The following is a 26,434-nucleotide window of genomic DNA, read 5'->3' as shown; positions in this document are numbered from 1 at the left end:
CTGAGCACAATTCAAGCTTCTGATACCCTCATGGAAGCCTCCAAGAACTTGTGTAATAGGACTACATTGGTGAATAACATGCCACTTCCGACTTTGCCAATGATGCCAAAAGTCTGAACAACCTTAGTCTGCAATTAAAGCACCATTTCGGAAAGCTGTCCTCATAACTTTGGCCCGCCAAGACCCGCGTGCGGAGCACATACCAGTGGTCCTCACATTTATGATGAGACCACCTTTCCAATTGAGCCATCCCCAGGTACCTTACACTCCTGATGAGTCCCTAGTATCTTGGAGAAGGGTAAAAACGCTGTCAACAAACAAAAAGACAGACATGACCAATTTGTAAATGACACACAGAATTCACTGTATGAAATATAACTGCCTGTCTTTCTAATATAATAACCAATATACCATATATGCTTACACGATTGGTCACTTTGTTCTTTGTTTTGGTTTCTGTCACTTGGGGTTCTTATTCTCCTTTTTTCAAAAATCCTTAATCACTCACGTACTTGCAAATGTTAAGTTATTTCATTGCCTTGCTTATGAAATACATTTTAAATCAGCAGAATCAAATCTAACTGTAAGCTGCTGCTTTGAATTGTGTGTCAACATAGATTAAATATAGGCAGAACCCTGTTTGTCTAAAAATAGAAATTTAAAATGTCTGCATAGATTAATCTGCACAGAAAATTCTGTCTAATCACATTGTGTTTAGAAAAATGAGTTCCATGTGAACACCTGTTCCAAGCTCAACAGCTTATACTCATGTTCACATGGACATTCGAGCCGCTCTTCTTTTTGTTAAACTATCCATCATACCTCAGCATGAGAGTAGACATTCAGGCACCATGACCTTGGAAAATGGTTACTGGGCAAAAATTTGACTAACTCATGGCAACCTAACAATCTCCCCAAGTCAGCCAGACAGTCATAAATATTACACTCTAAAAAGGGCCTAAGAGCGTACTTAGAAAAATTACGACATGATTTGCATCCATCAACTGTCATACGAGTTTCTCTTCAGAAAGAAAATTATGCCTTGTACATGAAGCTCTTTTGACACCTAATATAGGCCAGCTGCTGGTCTTTTGGGGCACTTAACACCTTAATCTCTTTTAACTTCCTCAGGCACCACTCTCCAGGTATCACAGTGTACAAGGATGGCTTCATTTTGCGACCTCCATGCTTGGCATTGTATTTAATGTAGATATAAAGGCCATCTGTTCCTCTCACCTTCCACCATGCTCATCTACCACCAATAGTAATCTGACATTATCCCTTCTACTGCATTTTTAGCCCTTGCCCTTTAAGTTGTTTCTTCTCTGCCTCTAGGTAGAACCCCTTTCAGAGGGCCACAGGGCAGGTAAGAACTGCTGGACCCAACCATGGGGGTTGAGGCCTTTTACTCCTGATGTCCCAGGGCCCGACCTACTATGGGTTCTGAGCACTTGACTCTCAGTAGTAGCCTGGGTCGAGCAGTCCAAGGCTTCTCTGGGAAGGTAGATGAAGGGGGTGAACACAGGCTCATTACTCAAAATACATTCAATAGAACCAATAAATGATTGTCTAGATAAATACTTGCTTTTATGAAGCAAGCATTGGCAAAGCAAAAGGGTCTTGCCTATGCAAGTGCTATTGGCTTTGCCAATGTGTTTTAGCCATGTTGCAATTCAGCATGGCTAAAAGGGGCATAGAGAAGAGTGGAGAGTCGTAGAGTGGAGTGGCATAGAGTGGAGAAGAGTGTTGTAGAGTGGAGTGCATAGAGTAGAGGGGTGTAGAGTGGCAGGGCGCAGAGTGTCACAGAGCGGAGGGTAGTATGGCGATGACTGTAGAGTGGGGGGTGTAACATTAAGTGGCGTGAGTACAATGGAGAGGAGGGTCATGCAGTGTCACAGAGTGAAGTGTGTAGACTGGAGTGCTGTGGCGTAGATTCGAGTAGAGTGGAGTGCTGTAGAGTGAACAACACGAACCATTACATCGCAAGTCGTTACAACGACTTGCTGTAGGGAGCAGAAGGTGTTGGATTTACAATCCAACACCTTCCCTGCTGTTACACAAACTGGAGTAGGAATAATAAATGATACTATTCCTAAGTCCAGAGCGCCCCCTACAGCAAGAAGATGTAACGACCGCGTTGTGATGGAATGCATTGTAGCTCATTCGTTGTAAAGAGATATATTCGTCCTGGTCACGGGTAGAAGTTTTGCAGAGCTTCTCTTCCTCGGCATATCGCCTGACGAGCTGCTTGGCATTTGATAATTTTGAGCAGCTCAAGCTCCCATTCGTTTAATCCATATCCAAACACAAACATGTGATTGAGTGTCTGAGTCTTTGAAGTTTGTGCTGGGTGTCTACTGCCTTTAGAAGTGTCCACTCCACTGCCCTGCCCTTACTTCAGAAAGCAGTGAGTCACAGCAGCAGCAATTTCTAATCTGATAGCCCCACAACACAGCATGGAACTGACTAGAGGTTCACGCATGAATGTCAGCCACAGTTATATGTGCATCAAAGGGTTATGAAAGGGTCCCAGCCCTACTCTTTAGGATTCTTTTATCAGCCTCATCTCCTTCCTAAGATCTGGTCAGGCCCCTTTCCAGTGACCTCTACCAGAATCAAAGATCACCCTTTGAAGTGTACTGAAGAGCCTGGCTCTTCCTACCCTCAGTCTGTGTGGGAATTCTTCACCACCCCAAACTCCTCCAGTCAGCACTGGGTCTCCCAAAATGGAACAAGAGTCTTACAGGTATTGTACCACTCACAGGCACACATACACTCAGCACATTCATGCAACCACGCGTGTGTTACATAGAGCTACATACTAACTTGATGTAGGCCAAGGGTGAGTTAAACACACAGCAAAAGAACTTACATGAGTAGGCCTGTAGGCCTCGCTCCAGTGGCACAGCTTAAAAGGCCTGTTCAGTCCCACTGATCAGTACACGATATGCTGCCACCACCGCACTCATGCTACTTAACTCCTGGTAAAGGCAGTAGCCTTTCCCCACCACAAAGGTAGTACATTGGCTCCCCTCTCAGTCCAACCAGACTGCAATTTCTGAGACATGTTTATGTCACGGCGCACACGCATGATCCATGTACATCGATGACTAATGTATAATCAGCATCAGTGATCCAGATATCATTGCAACTGGGGCACTCAGGGCAGGGATGCACATCCATTATCATGGGACGGACTTTCAGTCCCAACACGAGCTATGTGTAATTGTTACTTGTAACCAACTGCTTCCTGGTGTTGCCTGTTAATTGCTTTTAGTCCACCTCTCATGCTGCTTTTTCAATGAATCTCACAACTTGCAGAACATTTTCCTTCAGATGTTGTTGGAGAATTAGTTACTGTGTGCCATGTGAAAGACCTCCTTGTAATCTCTTGCATCAGAACGCAGTCACAATAATTTTACCTGTACTTGGACACCTCTTTCCCACAGTCTAGCAAATCGCAGTTATTCGAAGGTAAGTAACTTGTTCTTTTGATGGATACTTGTAACCGCAGTTTTCTCACCTGGTGAACAGATACCAAAACAGCATCCTCCACTGGAGTGTCTATGGAGTGGCTCAAACCAAACAGGCAAAATGCCCAGCCTGATGTACCTGGTTGTTAAAGCAGTAGTGCTTCATGAACGTGTGCACTGATGCGCATTTAGCAGCCAGACAGATATCCAGGACAGGCACTCCACATGCTAACCCAATAGTAGTAGCCTTGGCTTGAGTGGAATGAGCCCTCAATCCTTCAGGCAGCTGCTTCTTAGCTAGGATGTAGCATATTTTATGCAGAGGACTATCCGCCTAGGGATGGTTCTTTTATGCACTGCCATTCCCTTTTTTGCTCCTGAGAAGCCCACAAAGAGCTTATTGCTCGGTACGATCAATGTAGAAATTTGGGTCTCTCTTGGTGTCCGAATGATGGAGTCTCTCCTCCTCCTTCAAAGGGTGAGGCAGGGCAAAAAACAAAACAAAAAAAAGTGGTAGCCTGCCTGACATGGAAAGGTGTTACTACCTTTGGCAGAAACGCAGCTCAAGTTCTTAACACTAGTCTTCTGGCGCTTGTCTGGAAAGAATGTTGTGTAAGGGGGCTGGACCAAGAGGGCCTGCAGCTCACTGATGGGACAAGTTGATGTAATGATGAACAGAAAGATCATTTTCTGGATCAAGAGACATAATGGGCAGCTGTGCAGTGGCTCAAAGGGGGTACATATTGGAAAAGTGAGAGCCAAATTCAAGTCCCACAGTGGCATCACAAAGGCCTTCAGCATAAACATGTGCTGTAAATCTTTAAGAAATCTCATCTCAACAGTTGATTTAACCAAAGAGGACTGATCCAGCCTCCTCAAAAAAGCTGACAAATAGCCTTTAACAGTGCCCAATGCAAAACTTTGCTGGGCCAACAAAAAACAAACAACACTTCAGACAGCTCAGTTTGTAGCACGTTAATCTGACAGGTGCAGCACTAAGCTGCATACACTGATTTCTTAGATGGAGGCATGGCTGCCAGAATCATATTAACAACTTCAGGAGATAGATCGAAGGAGACTAGCTGCTGTCTCTCAGTCTCTGCAAATGGAGCTGTAGAGTGGAAAGGCCCAGGGGCAGGACCCTTCCTGTTGCAGCAACAGTAGATGCTCCTGAAGCAGCAGCTTCAGTGGAGGACAGATGTTCAAGCCCAGAAGATACCACACTATTCTAATCCAGTCCGAAGCCATCAGGACCCAGTTTGTCTTGATCTTCTTCAGAACTCGTGTCAAGAATGGTAGAGGCAGATAGGCATACAGGTGTCCTGGCCTCACTTCTAGGCAGAATGCATCTTTGAGAGACAGCCTTCATGCTAACATTACGCATTCTCTGCAGTGGCAAAAAGATTGACACAGGGTTCTCACCAATGATAGAAAATGCCCTGCGCCACCTCCAGGTGTAACTACCATTCTTGATACACAACGCATCAGAGACTGAGTTCATCCCCCAAGTTTTCAGATCTCCCACTGGGTGATTTATGACCAGAGAAACACTCTCCAGAGTCAGCCACTTCCAGAGACACAGAACATTCTGGCACAGGACCCTTGTTGTAGTACAACTTGGTGAAAGTACGGTCTGTGAGAACAAGCAGTAGCCTCCCCTTGAAGGATGGTAGGAAGGCTTTTAAAGCCAAGCAATTCACCTACAGCTCTAGCATACTGATATGGAGGCAAGTTTCAATAAGAGACCAGACTCCTCTGATCTCCACCTCTCCCAGATGGCCTCCCCAGCCAAGTAGTGATGCATCCATGACCACCGTTAGCTCTGGGTGGGGTAAGGAAGGAGCCTGCCATTGGACCAATTGCGGTCTAGCAGCCAGAACTGCAGTTCTTTGACAATCTACTTCAAAATCTGGATGAAATCTGATAAGTGCTGTGTCCACTGGGACTTCAGATCCCACTGTGGAGTCCGCATCTAGCATGGTTGAATAACAGGATGCTCAAGGCCAAGAGTCTCAGCAGCCTCAACAACATCCTCCTTAAGATCCAGGACGGAGGCTAAAACATCAGGAGCACAGCGTGATTGCCTTGAATCTCCGTTCAGGGAGGAAGGTTCTAAGTTGGACAGTATCCAAGGTAGTTCAGAGGAATGGGAGAGTCTGCGAAGGAGTCAGGTATGACTTCGGCACATTGACAGCGTTAAGAGGTTCGCCGTAGACTGAATATGGTCTACAACTATCTGGGGCGAGACCGTCTTAAACAGCCAGTCTTCCCATTATTGGAAAGACTAGTATACCCAACCTCCTAAGATATGCTCTGATGGTGTTCTGAGACGACTACCAATACTTTAGGGAACACCTGAGGGGACAAAAGGGAGCGCATCAAAGTGCAAATGCTACTGTCCCATTGTGAACAGCAGGTACCCCTGTGGGATGGGAATATGGAAATAAGATCCTGCAGGTCCAATGCTACCATCCTGTTTCCGAGATCCAGGGCAGAGAAGACCTGGGCCAGTGTGAGCATCTTCAATTTGTCCTTCCATAGGAAAGCACTGAGAGGGTGAAGTTCTAAAATAGGATGAAGGCCAGTGTCCTTCAGCACAAGGAAGTAGTGGGAGTAACACCCGGTTCCTAATTCCGAGGCCGGAACCCTCTCTATGGCCTTTGGACAAAAAGGCTTGCACTTCCTTCAACAAAATGGACATGTGTTCCTCTGTCAGCCACGTTATTGGGGGTGGCAGATGCAGCGGAGTAGAAAGAAATGGGAGGCCATAGACCCACTTGATAAATTGGAGGGCCCATACATCCGAAGTTATGCCTTCCCACCGTCGGAGGAAACATCTGATCCTGCATCCTATAGGGTGTGTGTGTCGAAGAAGACATACAAAAGAGGTTTTGCAGTTGTGGTTGCTAGAGGAGAAAGGCACTGAGATGCACATTGTCCCTGATGCCTTAAATATTGTCTGTGGATGCCTGTCTCAGCCACAAAATGGCTGAGCCGGCTGTTATGTCACTAGTGGAGTCCAGTGCTGGCAGTATTGGAAGCCCATGGCATAACCACGAAAGGGCTGAAACTGCTGAGTACATTGTCTGGTAGGGGCAGATAGTATCAGGGAATGCTCTGTAGCTGATTCTCCTTAAAGCAGGCTTCTCCAACGAATAGCTCCTGAGCTGCTGGTAGGTCTTCGACTACCTGTAAGTAGCTCTCTTGTATGCTACAGAGCCTACTAAATTAGAAGCTTTTGCTAGCCTGAATGAAATAATACATGTATATCAAAACTGAAAATAATGTATTTGAGATGAAATGTGTGCATTTCCAGACCTCATAAGCTGATGTTTGGAGAAGAATGGTTACATTTCCCAAATATTTTTAAAGTTGATATTTGAGTGATAAATCATGTGGTGCTGGGAGACCTATTACTATGATTATCATGGTGGTAGGTGCAGTTCAGCTATGGCTGTAATGTATTACCTAATTAACGGGATTTAAAATAGGCAAAGGCTTTTTTACTGCTAGCAACATTGCCTGAAGTACTGAGGTGATCACTGCTAGCAATCCTGCAGAGGGTAAATAATAATGTTCTGATCTGGTCGCTATTACAACACTAATAATAATAGTAACTTGGATATTTGACACAGAAAAAAAAGTAGCCCAAACCGTCCAAACCAGTCATTCACACTTTTCCCTTCTCCATGCAGGCTGCATTACAGCCTGCATGGGGAACATGCCCACCCCTCCTGCCCCTGGCTGAACGCCATGCCACGGCACTCAGACCAATCACAACGCTACATTGCAGCTTTGTGATGACTTAGGGGAGGGAGCCTGGCTCGCTTCCTGTTCCTGTCCGAGTCTGAGGCAGGAGAGCTGGATCAGAGAAGACAAAGGACCCGGACTCAAGGTAAGTAAAAAAAAAAAATGCTCCCTACCACACCCCACCTCCACGACAGCACGACCCCCCCCCCCCACGAACCGCGCGACCCAGCTGCAAGTCATTCCCGCCGCAACTGCTTTCGCTCATTGTGGCTTATCAGCTCAACCACACTCGGACCTTATTTATTTGGAGGAGGGAGAAGGGGACTATCAGCGCTTTTTATTGCTCTGGCCGTCATTTTTAGCCAGTTAGTGGTCTAGTGCCTGGCTATTCTTCTGATGCCAGCAGAGGCAACTTTTGTCATTTTTTATAAAATTGTTAAATAAAATAGTTTTTTAGAAGTGGGTTTTACTAATTTATAACAAAAAAACAAGTAATGTGCAAAACTTAGGGTATTTGTGCAAGGATAATTAATGCAAAATCATCAGTACAACAGATTCAGAAGTATTTGTTGTACTGAAGCTATTGTACTGATGATTTTGCACTAATTATCCTTGCACAAATACCGTGATTTTTGTACATTACTTGTTTTTTGTTTTTACTTACAAGGCAAATAAATATTTTTTGGGGGCTGTAACTTGAGCGCTTCACTCATTTTTGCTTACCAGCTTAACCTTGATTTTGAATCTGACAAGCTAAGTGGTGGATGTTTTGAAACTTGGAAACGCCTTGTACTTGAGTGCCTCACTGTCGCGGGCAGGCTCGATGGCTCTACTCCCCCAGACTCCTCCCTGGTCCAACGTCACCCTACCCTAGACAGACTAGGTGTGTCTGCTGGTGCTTGGAGCCTCAGACCTCCAGGTGAAATCTATGGTTTCTTGCATCTCTCACTGTTTGATTTCTGGAGCTGTTTGGCCAGAAGAAGCCCCAGACGTCTCCCTGGTCTGACACCACCCTGCCTTGGGAAGGGAAGTTCGATTTTGACGGTGCATGGGGGACCAGGCCCCTTCAAGATTGAATGCTGGCTTCACCCCATCTGTCAATGGTGATTCTTGGAGCTAGTCGGCCGAGAGGAGCCCCAGTTGCCTCCCTGGTCCACCTTGCCCTGGATAAGGAAGATAGCATTCTCTCCCAGACTGGCTGCTTTAAATCTAGCTGTTTGTCCCTGGATGCCCAGGGGTGATATCTGCCTTCATACAACTCATCCTTGGCTAGCCGAGGTAGTTAAAACTCCCGCTAGGCATAGCATTGAAGCCATTTACATTGACTATTAAGCCTCCAAGAAGTAGGAGAATATGGAACCCATGGAGAACAACAAGATGCAAATAGCTGTGCCAGCCGGCCCTCGGGTCATATGGTCATCAAGCCACCAACCAGATGACCTGGGAACTTGGAAGCCACCAACCAGAGGAGCCATGCACATTGCAAACAGTGATTGGAAGCCCTCAACCCATGAAGACTTGTCTCAAGCCATCAACTTGATTATCTGACCATCTGCTGGTGTCAGCTTGGGCATCTGGTCATCCAGCTGACATGGAAAGAGGGGTGCCCCCAAACCTGCACCTGGCACAGCAGGGTAGACGGTAGACCCATGCACCCCGTGGAGGCAGCCCCATTTAGGACCCTGTGCCCCATCCCTCCTGACAGCTGCAGCAGAGGGACACCATCACGCGGGTGCCTGCAGACAGAGACAAAATCTTGGTTCAGCTTGGTCGCCACACCTGATTTGTGGTCTTAGATGCCAACGCGTGGGGAGCTGGGCCAACCCCCTTGGCACAGAGGCTCCACACAGAGCCCCTTTCACATGGGGGCAGCCAGCAGCACACCCTTTCCCAGTTTGGAGGCCAGGGACCACGACTGGCTGGAGTGAATGTAGAAACACCAGGTCAGTATGCACAGGCAGCCATGGGACACCACAGACAATCATGCACTGCACTCAGCCAGGCTTCTGGACGTTTCACACTCCAGAGAAGTCCAGGCACCTGCCCTCCTCAGGTTGACCAGGCACACTGGTGACATAGGTCTGTGTAATTGAATGGACCAGGTCCTGTGACTGATGATTTGGCTAAGAACTTCGGGTGACGAAGTGAGGAAAGCTTCCTACAACAGCCTCAGTCACGTCCTCAGAGGACTCCAGAACGACTGATGTTAAAGCGACCTAGGTGGAACCTATTGCTGCAAGGTGTGTTCAAAGTGTCTATGAGCAATGTGTCCTGCAATTCACATCAATTCTCGCGGCTAGCTGCTTTCTTTGTCAGACAAGCCAAGTGATCCACTACCAGTAGAAGCTGGAGGAAGGCACTACTACCCATCTGCTGCTAGCGCAGCAAGAAGGCACTGTGCACCACCAGGCTTCACCTCTGAGACCCAGCATTGACACATCAAAAAATTTCAAGGTGCTCTGTCTGGAAGACTCACCTGGTAGCCACCGGTGGGCTGTGAACATGGAAGCTCAAGTAGGTTTGTGCTAGACCCCCTCCCCCTCAAAGGGAAAGCTGCACACAGCCATTTTGGTTCACACCCTGGCATATTAGAGCAGCACAGCATCTCTGCCTAGAGGGTCCAGGGGGTTCACTCATGACCCCATCTCCTTTCCAGTCCAGGCTGCATGCTGCTAAGAGCGGGCCATTTCTCGGTCAGCCAAAGACCAGATGGACCATGATCAGGCACACGAGTGTCAATGTGGTAGGGTCTCTCTCTTAGGTCCAGCCCAGGAAGGGCCTGCAATTCGATTCATTAGTGGCCCACACCAAGCGGCAAACAGGATTCCCAGGCCTAAAACAGCTAAAGAACAGACTGGCCATGTACGTTGAAGCGAGTGCTCAGGAAGCCAATCCTAGAGCCACTCACAGGTTTGCCGCAGATCAACTAATAATCAGTTCAAAGTACGGTGCTGGTTAGACTGTCCCTTAGTAGGTCACCCTGCACAGGGATGTCAGCTTTGCGTCCCTGCCTGCTCTCCGGGAAAGCAGGCTTAGAGGAAAGGCCCATAGGACAGGGCTGGAAGGCAGCTACAAACCCAGGCCCCTGAGGCTAACCAACATGGAAGGCCAGAGATTGGAGCACAAGATGGGGCAATCCACCAGGCCAGTCAGAACTGTGACATGACGTCTAGTCAAAACTTATAAACCTGGCCAAGCAGGGGAGACTTTCCTGGGCCTACGGACCCAATCCCAGTCACTTCGAGTCACAGCGGACTGGAGAATGGAGCCCAGGGCCAGTGGCTTCCACCCTTAGGCAAACAGGAGCCCTGACCCTTCTCAACCTGACCAAGCAGGTGAGGACATCCAAGGGTCTAAGGGACAACCTCATGGTTTCTAAGTGACCTGGTGTGCCAGAAGATAGAACCGAGGGGAGGGAGGAAGGAAGCTTCCACCGCCCGGTCAGCTGGAGTCTGATGCCCTGTCAGTGCTTCTTAACATATCCAAACAGGCAAGCCTCCCAGTGCCTGTGGGACTAAGTCCTGTGAACTTTGCACCACGGCGTACTAGCAAATAGAGTCCAGGGCAAGGGGGCTTACTACTGTGGCACAGCCGGCATTAGGCTCGGTCAGAGCTTGCTATCCTGGTAAAGCAGGGGAGCCCTCACGAGCTTGGGTGACCCCATCCTGGGCACTTTTGCGACACGGCGTGCCAGAGAATGGATCCCAGGGCAGAGGCTTGCACCCCAGGTCAGCCGGAACACTGACTAAGCCGACCAAGCAAGGGAGCCCCTCCCGAGCCTTTGGGACGGATAATGGAGCTCAGGGTTAGGGGCTTACATTCCTGGGCCATCCAGTGCTTTGATCTGGGGTTTGGCTCAGAGCTTCTTAACCAGTTTGAAAACTGGAGCTTTACCAAGGTCTGCGGGACTCCGTGTCAGGCACTCGGAGACATCGTACACTGGTGCATAGATCCCCATGTCCAGGGGACCCTTACCTGGTGCCTGCTAGAGCTCTGACTCAAGGTCCGGTCAGGTCTTTTCAGTTCAGAGAATCATGAAAGCCCTCCCTCAGCACTTTGCAAAGCGACGGTCCAGCACATGGACATGGCCCCACCGGAGCTCGGTCCTGGTATAGATTTTCACCTCATGAGTGCAGAGACTGGCCACCTGGTCACTTGTAAGGGGATTCCAGGACCCTTGCTGCATCTACAGAGAACAACCATAGGGACATCAGAACGCCCACACCACTGCCCTACTATTATGGGTGGGTCTACTAGAATGTATACAACCTCCTGGAGCCATGTCAGGGCTCGAAACTTCTAAGTAATCTTCATTGTTGTTCCATTTATAATTCACATGGCCTAGCAGCTCGGTCTATGGTGCTCTTTCTGGGGGAAGGATCAGCATAGCTTGCACAGGGACGGTCTTTTCTAATAAGGAGCAGAAAAACCTGAAAGATTTAGGGCATTTCCAGCACTCAAATGACAACTTTAGAGTGTAAATCACCTGTCACGAATTTTAAAAATGCGAAGGAGAAGCACAATGTATTTCCAATTTTTACAGGGCTGGTATCGAATTGTTTATCTTTAGTGTCTATGTAAAACTGCGTGTGACAACAATCAGGTAAGCAAGCCCCTTCCTGATCTATGGCACGCAGCACGCGCTATTAAACAGTGACACCTTTTCAATTGTTCATGGGATAACAGATAAGCCAATTACAGATGCCGACACATTTGCATCTATCATACAATAGATTCACATTATACATTCTGCAGAACAATTATAGCCCCCCACCCTATTTCCTCAACTAATATTGATTCATGAACAAGCGACTAAATAATGATCCCAGGCACCGGAGAATGTAATCTATATTGAAGTGAGGAGAAAAAAAGATTCCAACCCTGCGCGCTGCACAGTAATCACACAAATCTTCAGCGGTTTGTCAGAATTCAGATACAGTATCCACAAAACCCATTTGCAAAACTTAATATCCTTGATAGATTCACCAGGGAACCAAATCAATGGCCCTGCATTCCAGAAATTACAGCATTTTTTATGGCTAATTCTAGAGAATTGCTTTTGTCAGAGTTCTTTATAACAATAAAATGCAACTACAAACTCAGGTCCTGCTGGTCTTAGCTCCTTCTTTTTGCCTGTCGCAATATATCTTGCTAGCAGCCATCTTTGGCTAACTTCGTTTACTTGTGCCCCATTGCTCACTCTTCGGATGTAGCCCAGATGGGTTAATAGAAAGGACGTCTACACACCAGTGCAGCCATTCCTACATATGATGGATGCAGGCCTCCTCTTGTTTGACAGACCAACCGCCGTACTTATGTTTCTGCTTTGTAAAACGATTTTTAGAGAAGGAAAATTTTATTCGGTTTGAAACTAGTTATTTCAATGATTTTTTTCAATGAACGTGGATTAGTGGGAAATGGCATTGCAAGTCTTGATATCTAGAAAAGGAAACATGCATTGGCAAAGTCAATAGGTCTCACCTATGCAAGAAATATTGCTTTTGCCAATGCCTTTTAGCCATGCAGAGGAGCAGCGAGGCTGCTATGCAGCATGGCTAAAAGTTAAAAGAAGGCGCTTTGACATGGAAACGGAAAGCTAAAAACAACTCGATATAATGCTTTTTTTTTAATGGTGGGTGGGGCTAGGGGGCAACACAGATGACTGGAGGATGGGGGCAGAGGGAGGAAACAACATGGAACAAGGGAGGATGGGGGTGGGAAGAAAAAGCAACACGGACAATGGGAGGGCCTAGTAGGGAAGTGGTAACACGGACAACGGGAGGGGGTGAGATGGAAGTAGCAACACAAACAATGGTAGGTGGGGTTGTGAGGGAGGGAAGAAGCAACACAGTCAAGTGGGTGGGGATGGGAGGGATGAGGCAACAAAGGAGGCAGGGAAAGCTAATAAAAAAATAGCACCTCAATCACAGCGCCAGCAGCAGAAGGACCCATTATCACCCAAGTGAAAATGTAAGAAGTTTATTAAGCTTGGAAAAAAACTATTAAAACTATTTTTATATATTGTATATAAGATGTTAATGTAAACTAATTAAAAAAAAATGTTTTAAATGTAAAACAAAAGAAAAAATGCCCCAGCACTAATAGTTTTGAATGAAAAATTGAATTATTCTAAATATATTAAATTAAAATTCTTTTTCTCAAGTTTACAATAAAAAATACGTTTCCACCTAAAGTTTTTTAAAGTTTTTATTTTGCACTAATTATTATTAAAAGCGGTATGTCGATTTAAAGGTAATTTAATTACATTTTATTAAAATTGAATCTTACAATAACGTTTAATGCAGAAAGTTTAAGATGTTTATAATTAAGTATTAAATGTTAGATTTTTATAGATTTTTTACCAATAAATTATATTCATTTATATCTCGAGACATGTAAGACCACAATTTGAGTAACTTTACACTCAGATTTTGTTAATAGTACAAGACAATAATGGCACACAAACGTGTAGGAGTAAATTACACGTGGAAATTTCTCAACATTTAAAGTTATCTTTGTGAACAGCCAACAGTGTCAGCATTTTCAGTATTTTAGTACTTTGATTTTTTTTATTTAAAGAAGTTGGATTTTATGATAGTATTTTGATATTGTTAAGTGCTTTTTTTCTTAGACAATTCTTAGTATGGTTTAAACAACCTACTATCAAATGTAAATAAAAAAATACATATATTATTAGAGAGAGCCTATGGGAACCCTTTCTAAGCTTAAAGAAGCACAGGCCACCAAGCCAGGCATGGACTATGCCACACTCCATGAGTGATGTCCAGTCACTGTGGGAGACTCCAAATCCTAGAAACTTTACAGAACTGTTGGTATGAAATATGACTTTCTGGGGCTTAGTTTACTGTATCATTGCCACATTTCAACTCCTTGTTGTGATCCATTTCTACCACTTTGGAACCCTGCAAAAGGTTTCACTGACTATGATTACGGGCCTGTTTAAGGCCACATTCTAGCCCTAAGCTCCTCGATAACAGCTAACCCAAAACTGGGCATAGGCTACTTTTATCAGCATCCACCAGAATCCAGTTTGCCACCAACTGCATGCATTTGCTTGTTGAAGAGCCCAGGCTCTAAACATGATATAAGTGAACAACTTTGCATGACAATGGACATCAGTAGACTAGCAGTGAATTTCTGGAGGACAAATTAACAAATGATGTCTTGCAATCTTATGATGAAATGTGATGCAGTTTCATGTTGGTCAACCTTTTCTTCTAGATGTAGGGAATAAAGTCCACTTTTATTGTACATTCAGGCACAGGATTCAGTTTGCCATTGGTACTGCGAAAACCGTCGAAGATATCTCACATCAGTCCCCTTCACCACTCCAAAGTCGAAAGTCCAAAGTCTGTCATGTTCACCTACACTTAACCACCCATTAGGATGGAATCTTGTGAAACGTCTCTGGAGTCCCTTATACCAAGGGCGTTATATCCTGGTCAAGCTCAGACTGCCTGCTCCTTACTTGGCAAGACAACCCTAAAAAGACTGCAATTGAGACCCTCCTGTTAATCCCCAAGTTCTCAGAGATAGAGCAAACCACCCTCTAATCAATTATTTAAAAGGGTGTCAGGAGTAAGCATACAGTTACTCATTTTCAGCTTAACTTCAACATTATTTTACCCCCCTGCACGTTCTGAATTCACTGCACGACTCAAACAGAACCTAAAACATACATTTGTAATGCAATAGGTCTCGCATTCACGCAGGTTTGAGCTATTGGCATTGTAAATGACAATGCCTTTTATTTATGTGTTGGGTTTTAAAACATAAATAAAAGGCATTGTCATTTACAATACTAATACCTTAAAGTCTCGCAAATGCGAGACCTACTGCATTGCAATAAAGGGCCTTCTCGTTAGATATCAGAGGATAAATATCAGAGGAAGAGACCGGCCTGTGACATCTTCAAAGTAGTGATAAATAGTGCAGTGAAGAAGATGTGTAAGTGTTGTAAATTACACAGACACAAATTGTGAAGTGAGAGTTACATATGATCTGAGCTATAAACACTAACAAAGCGCTCCAGTACCTTTCGCTCTGTGATTACACAGTCGCAGCTCAGGAGGAAGAGCGGGAGGGGGGCTATTTCCTGCCCTCTCCGTGATTTGAGTGTGCAGTGTGGCATTGCGTAATGTAATTGCTATCTTTGTCCTAATAAAAAACACTCCAGCTGTAGTAGGGCCCTGGCTTCACCTCCTGGTGCAGGGTGGGCAGTGCTTTATGGCAGGCATGGAGGGAGGGAGGGATGGTCTCGATTGCAGCTCCGGCCTCGTACAGTGCCCCTGCTATTACTAGTGACCGAGAGGCGTTGAGGTGGTGGTGGTGGTATTGATGGTGGTGGTATTGGTGGTGGTAGTATTGGTGGTACTGGTATTGATGGTGGTATTGGTAGTGGTATTGTGGTGGTGGTTTTGGTGGTAATGGCGGTATTGGTGGTGGTATTGGTGGTGGTGGTGGTGGCATTGGTGGTGGTGATACTGGAGGTCGTGGTATTGGTGGCGGCTGTATTGGTGGTGGTGTTGGTATTGGTGAAAGTATTGTTGGTATTGGTGGTGGTGGTATTGATGGTGGTGGTGGTATTGGGGGTAATGGTGGTGGTATTGGTGGTGGTGATGGTATTGTATTGGTGGTGGTGGCACTGGCATTGGTATTGATGGTGGTGGTATTGGTGGTGGTACTGGTGGTGGTGGTGGTAGTACTGGTATTGGTGGTGGTGGTATAGGTGGTGGTGGTGATGGTATTGTATTGGTGGTGGTACTAGTATTGATGGCATTGGTGGTGGTGGTGGTATTGGTGGTGGTACTGGTATTGATGGTGGTGGTGGTATTGGTGGTGTTACTGGTGGTGGGGGTATTGGTGGTGGTGGTGTTGGTGATATTGGTGGTGGTGGTATTGGTGGTAGTGGCGGCATTGGTGGAGGTGGTATTGGTGATGGTATTGGTGGTATTGGTGTGGGATTGATGGTGGTATTGGTGGTGGTGCTATTGGTGGTGAAGGTAGTCTGGTATTGGTGGTGGTGATATTGGTGGTGGTATTGGTGGTAGTGGTGGTGGTGGTGGTATTGGTGGCAGGGCTCTATAAATCCACTCGCCCGCTCGCATATAAGTATAAGTATAAATAAGCTTATAAAGCGTTCGAATGCCAGAACGGCGTCTTGGCGCTAGAGTGTGCATAGTCGGTAACAAAGGAGCGGTTACTGATAGATCTGAAACAGAAGAGACTTCAGGGCCTTCCTGAAAAGTACATAATTCGGTTGGAGTCGCATGCCCACTGGTAGCTTGTTCCATAGTTTATTTGCACAGGTGGCAAAAGAACGACCACCCCATCTTGCTAGTCTAAATCTGGAAGTGCAGATGAGGCCAAGACTAGCCGAACGCAGGTCACGAGAGGGAATGTACTGCCTAAACCTATCCCTTCCATCATTGGCACCCCCACCGAAACGTGATATGTGAGGTAGAATTAATGAGGACGAGCTATTTTTAGGTCCTACTCGCCTTTTCTGGCAAGTACGAAGGCAAACTAACGTTTGTCCTCTGTCTCTAAAAACGGAGCAAACGTGTCAAGATAACAATATTTAAAGGCATTTTTATTGCTCACAAAGTGAATGAGCAATAAAGATGCCTTTAAATCTTGTTATCTTGTCACATTTGCTTCGCTTTCAGAGACAGAGGTCAAGTAGGTTGCAGTTAGGTCAAGGAGATTTGTCAAGGTTCTAGACTTGCAGGACTAGTACCATTTTTCTGATTTTTCGAGCCCTGTGTGGTATTGGTGGTGGTGGTGGTACTGGTGGTGGTGGTATTGGTGGCGGTGGTATTGGTGGTGGTGGTGGTATTGGTGATGGAATTGGTGGTATTGGTGGTGGATATTTGTGGTGGTGGAGGTGGTGGTATTGGTGGTTGTGGTATTGGTGGTGGTGGTATTCGTGGTGGTGTTGTTGCTAACAAAACAGGCTTTTGAAAACAACCCGTCAGATTGCTTTAGTGCAGATGACATGTAACACAAATGTGCTGTTGTCAGCTTCAGCCCATCAACACATGATTGTGTGCTACCTGGAATTCACATGACTTAATTTGCTAATCATTTATAAATCCATTTTACTTGAAAGGGCTGAAACAGACACAAGATAATGCTGGGTTAAAGTGATTGAAAGCGGGCGCCCGTGTAATTGGGGCGGCCGTGCTGCTTAAAAAAACACAAGCGGTTTCAGCTGAAGGAGCGCATGTCCGACCTGCAGTAAAAGAAACTCAATAAAGTAAATAGTGCTAACAGACTAAATAACAGGTCCCGTGTAACAGCTGAAGTAAAGGAGCCAGTAGCCATGGAAGGTTACAAATGAAGGTATGGCCGTATTAAGGAGGGACTAAGAAGCCTATTAACAAATCTGAAGGTAGCATTTACAAAAGACGATGACACAAAAATACGAGCGGAGACTGGACACTGGCTTCTCTCCCATACTCTACTACAGCAGTCTTGCAGGGAGAGCAGCGCTTGCGCGCTGCCACTAGGCTCGACCTAAAAAATCATGATAGCTTCCAGGCTTAATTTACCTCTTCTCAACTACCAACAACTGTCTAGCACAGGAGTGGAAATGAAGAGCAGAACACTCTGAGGATAATATAAAGAAACACTCACAGGTTTGTTTATGATTACCTCTGCACTTCATTGGGTAAGATTATCTTATTGATGAAGGGGAACTGGGCAAACTCACAGTGTTATTTCAATTTGTAAGAATGAGTCAAGTTTAAGAAAAACCCTTTGAAAATGTTATAGTGTATGTTGTAATGTTAGGTCTGCCCAATATACCTCTTCAGGTATAATAAACGGTGGCTCTAAGCTGCCACGCTGCCAAATATGCTGGGATCACTGCTGGGCTGGCAGTACGACTCCAGCACAGGATGGCAGGCACAGCACCCATATCTACACATTTTCCAGAGCCCAGTGGTATCACTTTGGTAAGGACTGTATTTAAAACTGAAGGTAGGGTGAAGGTGCTTTTGAGTTCTTTCCCTTACCTTCTACTGAGTGAACTGTAGGCTATTAAGTTGCTCATTCAACACCATACCTGATGCGTGAATAATGCCCTCATGTACATGCATGCATATATATGGTTTCACATACTTAGAAGAGATCATAGCTGAAAAAATCGAAGAATTTTCAGTGCACTTTACAGTCTCCCTAAAGATTTTATATTGATTACCATTTACACCCTATATTCAATTTCAATTCATTTTCCTTCTGAGCAAATGCCGAGCTGGTTGAAGGTATCATAGTTCAAAGCTATGAGAAAGCAATGCCTACAATTATCACCTAAGGCTCGTCTAGGGCTCAAAGGGTGGTTCTAGATTTTCAAGTTGAGGGTCTTAACTGGTGAACTCTTCACCACCTACTGTAAAGACTTCCCTACGTCATTTACAATTCAGAAAAACAAACTTTAACAGTTAGTTGTGTGTTAGTCAAGCCTTATTCTAGATCAGATTAAACGTGACAAAAGTCGATTTAATTCTCAGTTTGCGGAGAACAGTCTCTCAAAACAATCCCTAATCTATTCATAATATGCACAGTTTTGAATATCATTTGTCAATTTGCGCTTCTCTCTGTTGCTCTATTGACTGACGACTGGCACACAATTGTAATTCCCTTCCAGAGCAGGAAACACATAAGATAACTGATGGGGTGTAGCCCCTTCATGGAACCTTCAGCAGTAACCGGGACACCGCTGCCTTTCAGGAGCAACTCGACGGACAGGCTACACATCACCAGGTGTCGGTCACCTGACTGCCATACATCAGAGCGGATCATGACGTAGACTAAACAATGCGGACTCTAGTCTCGATAATGGCTTTAGCATTCAGAACAGAGGGCACGCACAATTTCCGACTCACATTTAGGAGGAGATTCATATAGCACCTGCTGGATTGTCGCTACGGTGGTGGTTAGGGCACGGTGTAAAACAATGGGAATAAAGAACCTGTAAAAGGCATTATTGTGCAAGCCAACCGCATTTTCTGACCTGAATGGCAGAATCTGTTTTGATCAAGTCATATATTCATATGGTAAGGACAGCGGTAAAGGGGAGCTCAGGCCGGTTTCTTGAAGTTTAGTTTGACTGCCTGTGTGTCTTGTTTCCTTGTCTCTTTGTACATGTACTCCGCTGTTCCCAAGGCTCTTTTGTGCCTACACATTTTGATAACCCTACCACTTTTCAGCAGGTCACCAATTATGACTGCAGTCCAAATTAAAGGGGCCCGCAGTGCCTCCGCTGCCTTTGTTCACCTGCTAGATAATTGGAGGTCATTGGGAGTCCCCAGGGCTGTGCAGATTACCTGCTGCTGGAAAGACGGATTTACAAAGGGGGCCGTGCTTAAAGCTATGAATGCTTGTTCTGTGCAGATAAATGCATCTTTCAGCAGTGGGCTGGATGACAAACATCCCTGTGTGACAATGAAATGAGAGCAACAAAACACAGAGGATCTAGTAATGCAAAAGCCGACATACTGCATCTGAGATTATCTAAATCCTGCAAGATGCAATTAAAATAAGAAGTGGAGTTACAAATAATTTGACATGCGAGTGACAACAATTAGAGAGAAATCCTGGCTCACAGGTGTTTAGCTAAATTGTATGCACCGCTTTAAGCATCATATATTAAGATAAATACCTTTATGGGAAATCCCCGAGATATTTTAACTAATTACAGTCCATGAAAACTTATTGTGATGGAAACCTTCAGCTTGTTAATTGACACTGAATTGAAGGATATTGAACCATGCAAAATACAGTGAAGTTAACAATGAAAAGATGAATTTCTGCACAATGATGCCCAACGTTTCAAAAAGTCCATGCAGCACCATAATCACAGAAGTGAAAATTGTATTAAAATATACATTGGTTACTAGATGCTACATGAAATGGTGCAGAGAAACATTCAAAACAAGTCCGGGGGCTGCGGACTGGTGATGGTGCCAAAAGAGACACTGGCCTCAGTGGTCATTCTTTGAAACTGTCAAGGATGTCGCACTAGTGGAGATTGACGTCATGTATCTGCCCTTACATCAGAGAAGGGTAACCTTCTTCAGCACTGTAGCCTCTGTCACTAGCGAGCTAGCTCCCCTTTTCAGCTCCCCATGAAGCGCTTTAATCCCTGTGGTCCATCACCCAACTCCTTAAGAACTCAGAGAGGTAAGCTGCATCTCAGTGGTTCCCCATAGCATCAGATTTGAATGGAATTAATATTCTCACTGGCTTCCTTTCATAACAAAAATTGAATGTGCCAATCCGAAAGCAAAGACATGTTGAGGTTACAACTCCAAACACTCTAAAATAATGCAAATATACAGTTTATCCCTTTCCTTCAGAAAGTCAAACAAAATTGTGTCCACAGTACACATTATTTTTAGTTTATAAAACGGGGTTGCCACGATCCCAGAGTAGTAGAATAGGATATATCGGGGTGGGATTTCATGACAATTGTTTTTCATCCTATGAAGAAAAATCACAAATCCTCAGTAGCTTAACGATTGGAAAATCATGTTGGTGCGAAATCCTTGGAAATTAATTGACAGGATGATTGGTACGATTAACAATTCAGAAAATTTGGGAAAGCCTCCTTTTCAAGACGCCAAAAGTGAAAGTGGGGTTTTGATTACTCATCTTCCCCAAAATGGCCACCGAGATTACTACAGTCTTGCTAGAGCGGGAACTCTCTTGCGAAGACAAGTCAGTGGTAGTAGAGCGATAAAGCGAGGCAGAACTTTCATCTTTGCGTTCCTGGGTTTGATTATGTTTCCCAAAAGCTATTCTCGTAACCTTTTGTCGTGTTTTTCTCACATTTGTCTCTAAAAGATGTATTTACTGACTGGTTGATTTTCAATTATGTCGTTTTTGATAATTTAAGGAATTTAAGGAATTCATCCAATCAGGACTACTTAAAGGTACAGTGCTAGGCACTCTATTTGTCTGCTTTCTCCTTTGATTATTCCTATATAGACACCCTAGACTTGCCTGTGCCTGGTTTGGCCTGCTCAGTGAAGCACTGCCTGAGTTGCAAGGGAATGTGACTGCAGGCTCCACATCTAGGAGTACACATTGTACCCAGGTTGTATCATTAAGAAAAACAAAAATGTGAATATGAAATGTTAGAATAAATGTCCGTCACTGAGAATCCCTCTATGCAGTATTCCAGCCCATAGTTTTCTATCCCACTGTGCCACTTCAATACTTAAGCACCACTTCACTGTTGAGGACCACAATTCCAAAACCAGTCTTCCGATTAAGAGGGGATGTGGCCTCGCGGTCTGGCCTTCAACGTTCCTGCTGGAGAAGGACCAAGGCTAATTTGCATAAGGCTGGCCCATGTCTGTTTTGACACAGTGAGTAAAATAATGATGGACTCAAAATTTGCCCAGAGTAATTACCAGTGCAGGAGATTACGTTGAGCATTCGACTTGTCACTTTTTATTTTTCTAAAAGCGGCTACCAAAGTGAGACTAAGATTCCGAGACATGGGTATGCCCAAAATGTAAGTCCCGTGTTCATGGTGCCCTTGGGCTCATGCTGAACCTCACCAATGAGGCAAAACAAGTTTGAAACCGGTCTGGATAGCGTTTGTTCCAGTATGGAGGGGTTGTGGCCAAGCTATTCGAGCTGGACTTTTCCTACTGGAGCAGGATCAAGTCTCACTTGCATATGGATGGTCCCCGGTCCCTCTCTCGAGTCACATAATGAGCAAAAAAATTATGGACAGGAATGCAGCATTGCATAAGCACCAGAGGCTGAGATTAATTCAAGCATTTCAAACATCGCATTTCTTTCCCCTCAGGAAACCAATTTCAACCACTTGCCCCCAAATATGCTAGGACTGGAGTTAGGTTTGTAAACGAACCTAGTTCTTCAATGGGTGGGAAATGAGTTTGGCTGGAGTTAAGCATTTTAAGCACGTTGAAATATTTGTTGCAAGATAGTTGTGTATTTCAAGAATTCGCAGTAGATGTTTTTGAGTCTGTTTTACTGTGCATGTTTCTTCATTTCATATTTTTATTCGAAATCCTGAAGTGAGGAGGCACCACTCACACTGAACAATGCTACGGCTGGGTAAAGCCACAGCAAATGATTGAACCGATGGCGCTTACAGCTACCGCACTGCCCCTATTCTAATGGAGAAGGGGGGCCAACAAGAGATGATTAAGGACCTTATTGATCATAAGATGAAAGGAAACTCCATTCACCCTCCTTTATATCTTTGCAGCATTCAGTGCTATACACAGACATGGCCCTCAGAACCTAAAACGAAGGGAAAAGTCAAGATTCAGCCAAAACCATGCTTTGCAGTGTATGCAACATAATTTGGAACCAACATTACACCTTAAGCCCTTCATGATTAGCAACTGTAGTTTCACTCCTCATTTACTGTCCAGATCACTGGACTCTTCGGGAAAGAACTAGTTCTTACTCAGTCAGGGTCCTTTCCATAAACCACCATCTTCCTTTACCTACACCCTTAAATGTAGTGCAACAAACGTTTGGGAAACAGTAAAAACACTGAAACAGTACCGTGCACGTCCAAGACCTTGGCAGTCCAAGTGTCCAAGTCAAGCTGCAGAATGCACTTCCAAAGAAGAGTTATCCAAACAAATTCAAGGCTCTTAAGCCAACAAAAACAGACTGATGTTGCTGGGATGGTGGTGGGCTTTGACAGTCCACGGTGAGAGTATCTTCTGGGGAGAGCTGCTGTTACTGAATAGCGTCTATTCCACAAGCCCCCTTCCCTTTTGTGGATCTAGGCTCTTGAATCGAATGCCTGGGAATAGTCAACCAAATATTTGAAAGCTTAGCCAGAGTCACAGGACAAAGAAGTCCGGTGACACAGTGGGACCAAACTGATCTCCAACCATGTAATTAGTCCTAACAAACGGCTCGTTGCGACAGCGCTCTTCAAACTATATTGCAGTATTAGAAATTTCACCAGTGGCCTGCCCCCAAAGAGAGGGAGCACCGATACAACTGGGTGGAAGCCTAACCTGCAAAAACGCAATAATTTACCAATAAGTAAACAAACATAAACAATTGTCCTGGTTTAAATGATAATTTGACACAACCTTGTAAACAAGTGGGAGAAGCTGACCACTATTTGCTGAAAACAAGCATATAGATATCAGCACAGAGAGTCTGACGCTTGCTGATGCAATGCTTGAAGGAAAAATAGTTTTCACTGTAAATGTCTAGCCCTTTAGTTACAATACTTCATGAGCATACAAAAGCTGTCAATGGCAGGTTTGAACTGGACAGGTCTACGGCTATTTATTTTATCAGCCGAAATAAAAAATCTGCCCATTTCTTGAAGTAACTTCACTGCCTCCTGAAATACATGCAATTCTAAAGTGTTCAGAGGAAGCACCAACCACGTTGGGGTCCAGCATCAAAAAGAGAAGAAAAGACATTAGGTGTGTTGGGCACCTAAGTAAACATTGCTGAGTGCTAGAAACATATAGAAATAGTACATTAAGAGTTGCTGCAGAAAGGAATTTCAGTACTGCAGGGGCATGGGAGACCCGAAGAATAGGATTTGTATGAAAGCAGAACAAGAAGGAATATCACGGGTTACGGGAAAGAAAGGTCAAATCTCAGTGAGAAATGAACAGGTAAAGAGAATAATGCCACAAGGATCAAACCATATGTCTTAGAAGCAAGACCTCGTAGTCCTGGAAGGTCTTTGTTAGGGCTTGGATGGTCTTGTGAAATGCTACAACCAGAAACCGCCGGAAACAGCCTAGCGTCACCATGGAATGGACCAGAATTAGTGGATTCAGCTAGACGTTCTCTTGGACTGGGCTCGCAAGTCCTTGTGCAGCAGGTGAAAGAAAAGGGTGATGACACCAATGGGTTCTACCAACGCCATCTCCCTCAAACTTCAGCATCATGCCCAGTCAGGCTGCCATACTGGACTGCACTAGACTCAGAAGACACCTGTAGCAAGCTCTGGACTGACCAACCATGCCTGTGTATCTGCCAAGAACCAGAATACAGTCACCGTAAGCTGTGTCCCTTCAGGGGGGGGGGTCCATGTAGGAACCAGATCCAGTAAGAAAGAGGAATGCACAGTAGGCCACGCAGCACCCCCCGTGTCTGAGCAAAACCTAAAACCTGAGCAAACCCCTACGCATCCAGGAACATTGATTATAACAGGAATCAACTCAATTACACCAAGAAGACACTGAAGACTTTTGAAACTCAGCAGGTTCCAACAGGTCAATATATTCCCCATGGAGTAAAAGGAAGTGCATTACCTAGCCTGGAGTGATCCACCAGACTCTCTGATCTTTGATCTGCCCAAGGCGAATTGCACTGCACATTTTGAAAGCTGTTCAGTGTAGAGAAACCTGGGAACCAAGCTTCGTAGCATCCACTCTCACCATTTCATTTTTTAAGGCAGAGTGTAGAATAAGAGTATTCTTTGCATCAGTGTGGCCTCTTAAAACCTCTACAAGAGACTGCCTCCTTCGTATCAATTGTGTGTCTGACATTAGAAACTATTGAGGCTGTAAGGCCAGCTGAATACTTTTTATCAAAAGTAAATCTTTGACTTTCCCAAGATGAAGAACATGAGACAAAAACAACTTATGGGACGAAAAACATTTCATCACATCCTGAAATCATTATAATGTTAGTAGACATTGTTTTTAGACTATACAGTGGTGTGAGACCTGGCACCCTTGGCATGGTTTCACCTGTCTTTTTGCCTCTGCCTCCTGTATTTTTACTGTGTGCTGGATTTAGTTTTTGCTGGTCTGGATGTTTTGGGTACTTTGCCACTGCTGATCAGTGTCAAAGTGCAAGTGCTCCCTAGCAAACTGTGTTTATGGATTGGTGTTTCCATGATTGGCTTATTTGATTTACTAGTAAGTCCCTAGTACAGTGCACTGTGTGTGCCCGGGGCCTTTAAATCAAATGCTCGTAGTGGGCCTGCAGCACTGATTGTGCCACCCACACAAGCAGCTGTTCAAAGGGTTCTCAGACCTGCCACTGCGGTGTCTGTGCAGAGTTTTAAACTGCCATATCTACCTGGCAAGTGCACCCACTTGTCAGGCCCTAACCATCCCCTTTCTTACATGTAAGACACCCCTCAGGTAGGCCCAAGCTACTCCCATGGGCAGGGTGCAGTGTATGTGAAAGGTTGGACTTGTACTGATGTGTGTGCCAAGTCCTGATAGTGAAATACTGAGCATTTCGTTTTCACTATTGAAAGGTTATCTGTCCCATAGGGTAACATAGGAGTTATTTGTAACATCTTACAAGTATAGCTTTCCATTGGGACAAGATAGAGAAATGGAGTTTAGGCTCTCTAAACTAAGAATTTAATAGCACCTCTTTTTTTGAAGATGGTTTTTAAATTGTGTGTTTAACAATGCCACTTTTAGGAAGTGGACATTTTCTTGCTTAGCCATCCTATGTGCCTCTGTTGGGTTGGGTATTGATTGTCTGGTTTTGGAGTGACAAGAGCTTGGGAGGTGCATTCACTGTAGACAGCCACGGGGGGAGGGGAGCAGGGGTTGATGTGTGTCCTGCCTTTCCTGGATTACTCAGAGCTGAGCTGAATAGCCCTGGGCTGCATTTGGAGTAGTGGGAGGAGTTTTCCTTGCACCTGAATAGGCCCTGTCTCCTGTGCACAATGCTGTCTCCACCTCCTGCCAAGAAGCTGGTCCAGAGAGGACAGAACTGGTTTCGACTGAGCTGAGAGACTTTTTGCCAAGGAAAATGTTTAGTTACTTACCGGTAATCTTGATTACCCCGATTAAGGTCCTCCTCGTCCCAGTCCTTACAAAGTGAGGCAACCCTGCCACACGACAGGCAAGTTCAAAACGCTAGTGTTTATTTTATTTTTATTACATAAGAATGCCTGTAATTAACAAGTCTAGACACAAACACAGCGGGAGGGTGGAAGGGAGGGAACAGGACTCGGATGAGGAGGGCCTTAATCGGGGTGATGAAGATTACCAGTAAGTTCCAAAACATTACACCCCTTATATGTCCTCCTTGTCCCAGTCCATACAAAGTGAGGACCTCACAAGCAGAAAAAAACATGAAGAAAAACGCAGGACACCAGGGATCCATACAAAAGTACAAAAAATGTAATCAAACAAATGATTAAGGCACAGCAGCGTTCAAGACGCCAACAGCAAAATTGTCCA

At 44.9% G+C, this 26,434-nt stretch overlaps 1 protein-coding gene and 1 pseudogene across 1 annotated transcript in view; both read right to left on the bottom strand.

Annotated features, from left to right (window-relative positions):
• Positions 1-26,434, bottom strand: part of COMMD10 (COMM domain containing 10) — an 836,536-nt gene that overhangs the window by 653,757 nt on the left and 156,345 nt on the right. The window lies entirely within an intron of this gene.
• Positions 9,419-9,568, bottom strand: LOC146865783 (5.8S ribosomal RNA; annotated as a pseudogene).

This window comes from Triturus cristatus, chromosome 2_1 (assembly GCF_964204655.1).
Source record: "Triturus cristatus chromosome 2_1, aTriCri1.1, whole genome shotgun sequence".
In the NCBI taxonomy this organism is placed as follows: domain Eukaryota; kingdom Metazoa; phylum Chordata; class Amphibia; order Caudata; family Salamandridae; genus Triturus; species Triturus cristatus.
This window is presented reverse-complemented; position numbering and strand designations above follow the sequence as displayed.